At 41.1% G+C, this 8,984-nt stretch overlaps 1 pseudogene; it reads right to left on the bottom strand.

The window, feature by feature from the left end:
- LOC101625849 overlaps positions 1-1,404 on the bottom strand; it is a 7,558-nt pseudogene extending 6,154 nt beyond the window's left edge.
- Positions 1,405-8,984: the final 7,580 nt, after the last annotated feature.

Below are 8,984 nucleotides of genomic sequence, written 5' to 3' on the forward strand. Positions count from 1 at the left end.
GAAGTGGCTGTGTTCTTACAATACATCCTTCTGGGACATCCTTCACAAGTTTTCCCAATGCCTTGCTAGAGGGAGGGTGCATCTGCAAGGTGGGATCTCCTATCCTGCCCAGGTAACTAGTTTGCAAAGGGAGAGGAGACATTAGCGAGGACAGAGGTGAGGACAGAACACCACACCACATCCACGACTGGCTAATTAATCTTTTCTTGTGTTTGTTTTCTAAGATAAGGAATATGTCACTCAAACTCATTACAGAAATGGAACATCTATCTATAACAAAGCTTGATGTTTTAAACGTAGGTCAGTAATTGTATGTGTACATGCTCCTACAGATTGATCAGACCACAACTTTTCAATATTTAAGAAAGCTGTAAAAGCAGCACTTTTGTGACAATAACTTTGGAGTTCCTTTCCTCTTCCCTCACCCGCCTCCTTTAAAAGAATCTCATAATCTTCCGCAAGGTAAGTTGTGCCCTCACAAGCCTCAGAAAGCCCTCCTTTCTCTATGTTCTCACTCACATACCACATACCAGCAAACAAAGGTAGACTTGGCATACATCAAGTTAAATATGTGGTGCAGGTGGGCCCAGGCCTCATCAATGGCTGAAGTGGTGCCCAGCATGCACTCAGCTCACTACTTTGACCAGGTCTCTACCAGATACACCTTGGGAGGCTGTTAATCAATGTCAACTTCAAAACCAGTAGGGCACCAATCCACAAACTGGATGGATGGTACATCTTGTTCCTGATGGTGGCAATGGCAGCACTGACATCTCTGGGAACCACACCACCACAGTGCAACAGACAGCAACTCACATATTTACCATGTTAAAAGTCACACTTCATCATTTGGCTGGCTCAAAGCACACACTGGTGATCCCTGCATCAGGAAGCTGTTCACAGTAGGCTTTCTCAGCAGAGATGAGAAGGCATTTGTGGTCAGAGGCAAGATGAGGAGATAGGCCACCAGGCACTCTGTCAGATCAACATTAAGAGATTCATTAAATCTGAGATAAGCAGTGATAGAGGACACAGTCTGGCTGGTAAGGCAGTTAAAGTGAGTATAGGTTGGACACAACACTGAGGTTCCAATGGAAGATGTCATGGAGGGCCTCATTGTCTACCATGAACAATGAATCAGAGTTCTCCAGAGAGGTGTGGGTGGATTTGGAAGGATCAACTACCGCTGTGGAAATATTGGGGAGGGGGTGGGGGGAATGGAGGATACCAGCTTGGACTTCTTGACATAATCAATAAGGAGATGTTCCATCCACAGAGGTGTGAGCACTGAACAGTTCTCTCACCAAAGGTGTGGAAAACCAAAATGCCCTGAAGACCTGTGCCCTGGACAGCCAATTCCCAAATTCAGCCCAAGACAAGGCCAATGAGCTCTTTGTCACTCATATGGCTATAACAGCATCTGGCCTGTGACAAACTGTTCAGGGTAGAAGAACTGGCAGTAGGTGCCAGTGAGAGCTTTCACGAATGACCACAGGTTACAGATCTACAAAACTACCCTGGGCACATGCTTGCCAGAGCCTGAATCAGGGAAGGAGTCATCACCTCCCCTAGTGGGCTTGTTCCTGGGCATCAGGCTGTCAGGCTGGATGCCATGCTTCAGACAGCAGAGCTCCCAGCAGGCATACTGATCTGGAGAGGGATGCACTCAAACATGGCTGCTGTTTCATAGCTGGAGCAGATGGCAGAGAGGAGATGAGAAGTCGCTGCTTCTTAGAGCTTGACTCTTAAGCAGTCGATGTAAGAGAACCTAGTTTGTTTGTTTTTTTAATTAAATGCAAATATTCTTTCTATCATTGTCTTCTTTGAACCAGCTGAGAGATCTGATTAGTACATGAAGGTGATGGCTTCTCCTGAGGTCCCAGGTGATGGCCTTCTCCTGAGGTCCCAGGGCTAAAACCTGTGGACAGGCATACCAGGTAAGCACTCAGGTGAGTATAATAGGAATACATTGCTGTACTCATGTGTCAACCAATCAAGATGGACATAAGGCTCTGTTCCATGAAAACAGCAATTGGAAAGACCTGCTATTCCACTCTTGTGGCTATTAAGCAGTGGGAATGTTTACTTTTAGGCATGTATTATTTACTAAATGAGGAAATATTTATGACCCTAGTCATTCTATCACCCCAATAACTTCTATAAAAGATGTAAACATACATATTCTATAAAAGCTACCTAAGCCTTTTGGCTTGTGGGCCATATTTAATGATGCCTTCTGATATAGCTGGATACAAGCTCTGCCTGCCTGATGAACATTTAATAAAGAGCAGCTTCTAATCTCTCTACTAAAGCTATCTTTTAGGGAAATCATGTACATATAGTATAGCTGTAAACTGTCAAACAATCTCATCCCAAACTCATATTATTAAAAGTTGCTGTGCTGATTATGATAACCATATGAAGCGGATAATCCTTAATCATATCCTGAATCTAATAAATAGCTGTGAAGTGAAGAACACTTTGGGGACAAGTGGCCCTGGTAAAACTACAGTGTTGAGAGAGGTCCTGGGTGTCATAATGCACTGTGGTTTGGAGGTAGGTGGTGAAGATGAAGGGTGAGCATTGCAGAGACTGGTTAAAAGTGCTCATTCTTTCAAATTTTCTAAACAAAGAGTGGTGCATTAAAGAGAAAAGGAGAAAAAAAGAAAGCCACCCTGGTGTTTGTCATATGAAGGGAAAGGGTGACTACAGTCTTCTACATAGTTTTTCTTAGTAAACAGAACACTTCACAGATCCTACATTTACCATATCTTTGGGGCTGAGAGAATATTGTCCAGTTTTAGGACTATAAAGTGATTCTTCTGAGATGTTTTTGGCACATCAGAACATTTCCAAACCTAGAAGTGTTTAGAAAAGAGGTGCCCTTGGGCACCCAGCAATAATGAACAGACTCTGAGTTTCCACAGTGACTGGCTGGTTCATTGAGCAGGAAGAAAAGCATACTCAGGCTGCCTGTGTCTATTTGAAAAACCACACTCTTCACAGAAAATATAAAAGAAGGAAATAAAAAAAATCAGTGTTTGTGTGTCTAGAGGGCAAAGTTAAGTAGCAAACAGCTGGCATTGGAGAAGAAAGCTAACAAGAGGGGATGGAAGAGTGAGGAGTGTTCCTGTCACCAGAACAGCAAGCCTTCATTGCTTCATTGCTACTCTTTGTCAAGATCAACAAACACTTCATGTGCACAAATTGCTGGAATCCTCACAACCACTTTGTGGAGGCAGAAACTGATCTTACTGAAGAAACCAACTTGGGGAGGTCGAGGCTAAGGCCATACCAATTGTAAAAAGTAGAACTAGAATGTGCAGCCACATGTTTGATTTAAAAAACATTTCAGGCCCTCCCTGGTAGCGCAGGGGGTTAAAGCACTAAGCACTAAGAAGCTAAAGCCACTTCAGCATGAGTTCGATTCCTGGCTCCAGAGGTGCCCACATGGTGCGGCAGACCTCTCCTGACCTGCCTGCTGCTCCCCTCAGCAGTGTACTTCATCGATCTGCCTGTTCTGCTCCCCACTCTGTTTCTGGTGAATCCTCTCACCTCCCCTGCTCCGCTGGCCTATACCCCAGTTCTGTATGCATAAATAAATAGATCTTAAAAACAAAACATGTAAACACCTAATACTGTCTACTCAGTATTATTCCCAGCCCAGCTGGAGTCAGTAATAGGTAGAAAGGATCGTTTACTAATCTCTATACTCTAAGTAATAAAAGCAGTACATAAAGGGAGTACATCTGTAGGAAATCTCTGGAACAAAATAAGTTTGAGTAGAAGATGCTGGGGAAAAGGACCACCTAAAAACACTAATGCATGTAACCCACACCACTATCTGAGGGGCTCACTCTCATTATGGCACAAGACTTATGTGATAAATAACACAGGCGAATAAAAAAAAAAGGCATAGCAGTCAATTTACAGAATCAATCCCAAAGGTATAGGGAAGTTAGGTAGAGCCATAGGGAAAATAGTCCATGACATAAGTTCTAGAAATATCTTTGCAGATTTGTCCCTAGCTAGCAGCAAGGAAAATAACTGGGACTATATCACACTGAAAAGCTTCTGTACAGTGAAAAGAGACAGTAACCAAAACAAAGAGACAATTCATAGCATGGGAGAAAATATTTTCCTACCATATATCTTATAAGAAACTGGTATCAACAAAGAGCTCATACAACTCAACAAAAAGAAAACAAACAATCAAAAGATAGGCAGAAGAGCTAAATAGGCACTTTTCCAAATAGACAGGCAGATGACCACAGGCACCTGAAAAAACGTTCATAATTGTAAGGGGGGAAGGATGTCCTGAATGAACTCTACAGATACAGGTTTCATGGACTCCTCCCCCAATCCAGATACTGGAACTACAAATCCCATCAATACCAAAGAGAAGCACACTGGGGCCTAAGGGTGGTGCTAAGCAGCCAGGTTGGGATATAAAACCAGACATGTGGACTTTGGGGCTCTCTTGGCCTCTTGGCTCATGGCTTGTCTCTGGGCCTCATGGCTGGCAGTTCGTCTCTTGGCTCTTCACCAATTTTCAGCATGCTATTGGCGTTCCAAGTCAGCAGAACTGCTAGGATGCATTAATTAACATCTCTCTCTTTCCCTGAATTATTCATTTCCCTTTCCCTTTGTAAATAAACCTTTTATTAACCTTTTTGTGTGTGCAGTTGAATCTTAAGGGCATGGGTGAGGACCCAGTCAGGCTACCCAATTGGGTTGCCATGAAACATTATCACTTATCAGGAAAATGCAAATCAAAACAATGAGATACCACCTCACACCAGCAAGAATGGTCCATATAAGAAAGGTCAGAAATAGTGCTTCCAAGGGTGTAGGAAGGAACCCTCTTCCCTGTTGGTGGGAATGTAGACAGATCCAGCACCTAAGGAGAACTGCGTGGAGGTTCCTCAGAAGACTAAAATGGATTGCCACATAATCCAGCAGTTCCACTCCTAAGTATCTACCCAAAGAACACAAAACACTGATTGAAGAAGAACCTGTGCTCCTTTGCTTCTAGGCCTATTTACAATAGCCAAGATATGGAAACAACTCTAAAACAGATGAGTAGGTCAAGATATGGTATGTACACACACACACACACACACACATAATAGACTACTACTCAGAGATCAAAAGATAAACTTGTGCCATTTACAGCAACATGGATGGAGCTGGGATTATACTCAGTGAAATAAGCCAGAAGTAGAAAGATAACTATCAGTTGATGTCATTTATATGTGGAATATAGAGAAACCAAAGCGTCAAACTATTTAAGCAAACTTTGAAAATTAGCCATATACCTGAGACATCCAAGAGGGGAGGGGATAAGGGAGTGGGAAGGTCCTGATGGGACAAGGGAAAGAGCACAATATACTAAGCACAAAGCACTATGGGTGCTTTGGTGGTGGCAAACAACAATGACCATGCCTAAGGGGAGAAATGCTATAGTGTCAAAATATTAACGGTACTTCATTAATTAAAAATTAAGAAAAGAGTGCAAAAAACTGTAATGGATGAGCATTATCAGTTTTTATCATAATATATTATCAGGCTCACAAAATAAAGCTTCAAATTGTCAGGACTAAATTGTTGAAATTTATCACCTAGGACACTTCATCTGTAGGTAAACTTTCAGTGGTTCTTCCATTTGTACATGAGCTCTACCTGAGAAGCTTTTCAAAACCTGATGCCCAGATGAAATAAATCGGTATTTCTGAGGATGGGTGTATTTTTCTTTAAGTCCCCTGAGAAATTCCACCATGTAGCCCATGTGTTAAATTGCTTTCTAGTCCAATGTTCAATGAATAGGCAAGCTTGAGTTTTGTTTTTCAAAGGAACAATTGCAATTGTCTAACAGAACATCAACCAACAATATTCATCACCTTGATTCCTTCTGATACACTAAAAAATTTGTTTTTAAAGATACTGGTGGTCGGGCCCTCCCTGGTGGCGCAGCGGGTTAAAGCACAGCACTAAGAAGATTAAGCCACTTCCTCATGAGTTCGATACCCGCCTGCCCCAGAGGAGATCCACATGGCGAGGCAGACCTCTCCTGACCCGCCCGCTGCTCCCCTCAGCAGTGTATTCTTCGATCTGCCTGTTCTGCTCCCCACTCTGTCTCTGGTGAATCCTCTCACCCTCCGCAACTCTGGCCTGTACCCCAGTTCTGTACGAATGAATAAATAAATAAATCTAAAAAAAAAAAAAAAGATACTGGTGGTCTTCACCAGTTTGAAAACAAGGGATTAAATAACTGCATTTTGTAACATTTTGGTGTTTCATATAAGCATAAATTTAAAAAACTATGTACAATGAGGTAAAAAAAAAAAAAAACCTAATTGTAATATGGTTGAATTTAACGATAATTTGAGAGGGCAGATTTGAGTCCTCCAATGGAGTTTTCAAGATTATGAAACTTTTTTAAAAGATATATTTATGTATAAAAGAACTGGGGTACAGGCTAGAGGTATGGGCAGTGAGAGGATTCACCAGTGACAGAGAGGGGAGCAGAACAAGCAGATGTACTGAAATACACTGCTGAGGAGAGCCAGTCGACAGGCCAGGAGAGGTCTGCCGAGCCATGGGTCATCTCCCAGGCTGGAAGGGATCAAACACATGTTGCAGTGGCTTTGGACAGCTCCATAGTGCTTTTATCCATTGTGCCACCAGGGAGGATCCAAGTCTATTTTCACACATTAAGCAACTTTAACCCCCAAATAAGTGTATGCTAACTTTTGTCACTATCACCATAGCGAGAAAATACTCCATGACATAGTACTTTCATTCCATTTCCCTTCTGTGAAATGGAAACAATACTAGTAGTCCTGAGAAGACTACCATGGTGCTGGAGTTAGAGCACCAAGCAAGGGTCTGGTTCACTGGAAGGCATAGTGAGTGCTAACTTTGGTTGACAACACTGTATGATATAAGGGAATTGGGTTTACATTCTGTCAGATGTATGCTACCACATCACAACCACCACTGACGCCCCCCAATCCTTCACCAGTCTATCATGTTCCCTTCCATTTGGTGCCAGCGCCTACTCCCTGCCACTCTCTGGTAGTCTCAATTCTAGTCTTAGTTCTAGTTTTGTTGTGGTTGTTTTTTCTGTTCTTTTGTTTTTATTCTATATTACACAAGCAGAATCTGCATGGAGTTTTGTAGTTCAATGGTTTGGTAGAACAGTGGCTTTCAATGGGTAGGGGAAATTATTGGTTGTCACAAGAACATCTTAGAGGGTAGAAGCAAGGGATGCCATTAAGCACCTATAAAACACAGAGCAATCCCATTCCTCCCCCACCTCCAACTGTCAGTAATGCCGAGGTTGAGAAGCCCTGCCTTACCTGGAGGAATCCACAGCATCAGAGACAGATTCAGCCTCTTACATCGATTCAGGTAAGTTGGGTGCTGAGAAACCATTACGCTTGGGGTAAACAACACAGTGCAGACCCTTGGGTGGTTAGACCAGATTTTTGCCTACTCTAAAAGGTACCATCCAGCCCCCTGACCTTAAACAGGTGAACAATTTTTAAAGGGTTTATGAGAAAACAAACCACTAGAGAGTAGAAAAGTGAGTAAATACACACATGCTTGTGTATTTACAAAACACATGCACAGACTGACTCACAAAGTGGTCTTGACTGGTTGTCTTTTAGGAAATATCCACGGCTAGGTAGGTCACTACAGCTGAAGTTACTGCATGGCTTTTCAGAAAGTAACTTTAACGCTCTTTAGTTCCTTTGTGGAGAGGCAAATCACGAATGTTTCTGATACAAAATCAAAGGCAATAATAACTAAGAGATTTTACTCAAGAAAGTAAATTAATCATTGCATACAGGAATAAAGCCCATGATTAACTGAACTCAAGGCTCAACTATTATCACTTACTAAAATAACTATTTTTGGAACTATTGACACAAAATAACAAAGTAATACAAAATCCAATCCTTTGTTAAATAGCATTTATCTAAACAGGTTCACAGCCTTGATTCTAGATGATTACTGGGTACATATCACCCATATGTGAACCAGTGATAGGGACATATTACAGTAGCCAACATAAAACTGGCTTTCCTATAAACAAAAATGCAATTCTGAGATTTGCCAACTATAGTCAAATGAAACATTTCTAAAAATAATGGTTCATCTTTACAAAAAAGTGATGCCTTAGAAAATTTCTGACCTTTAAATTAAAGTAGCTGATTTATGCTGGGCTGATATCCCCAGGGTCATCAGGTTCTCGAGGTAAAAGCAAAAAAAAAAAAAAAAAGCTTTCCTATTTATGTTCAAAAATATTTTTCAAAAAGAAAAAAAGCTTCCTATTGTTAGCAGAAAACTAATCTATCTTCACTTCTCAGTGGTAAATGTATAAGCCCTCAGAGTCTCTATTAGTGTGCATTAAGAGAATGTTATGAAAAACCATTTAAAACCCTAAGAGATTAGGTAATACACAAATACATAAAGATGTTAAGACACAAAGTGGGAAAATGTTTCATGTGACAAATAGTTGAAACTTATTAAGGTTTTACATAAAATCCACAAATATAATGAGTGAATTAAATATTCATGAAATACAAATAGGTACATTTTAAATGTTGAAGTACACACCAGATGTGCAAATGAAGACAAGTTACTTAACATAGAATTACTAGAATGAGGGCTTTAACATTTGAGTAACATGAGTTCCCTGGGTTTGTTTTAAACAATTCTGATACTTCTATGTGATCTTTATAAATTATTGAGCCCAGGGATCATTCTAAGGGTTAAAGTAGTAACTCTATAGGAGGTATATCGTACACAGTAACTAAATAGTAGCTAATACTAATAGACTAGAGGTATTTGGTACACAGTAACTAAATAGCAGCTGCTATAATAGACTGGCAACTGTTAAAAGATTAAACCTCCCTACCTGAGAGAACACTGGGCTTGGCTAAGGAGTGTAACCTAGTTGTACCTCAATCCCCAGC

The sequence above is a fragment of the Condylura cristata genome, unplaced genomic scaffold (assembly GCF_000260355.1).
Source record: "Condylura cristata isolate star-nosed mole 26May11 unplaced genomic scaffold, ConCri1.0 scaffold00010, whole genome shotgun sequence".
Lineage (NCBI taxonomy): Eukaryota > Metazoa > Chordata > Mammalia > Eulipotyphla > Talpidae > Condylura > Condylura cristata.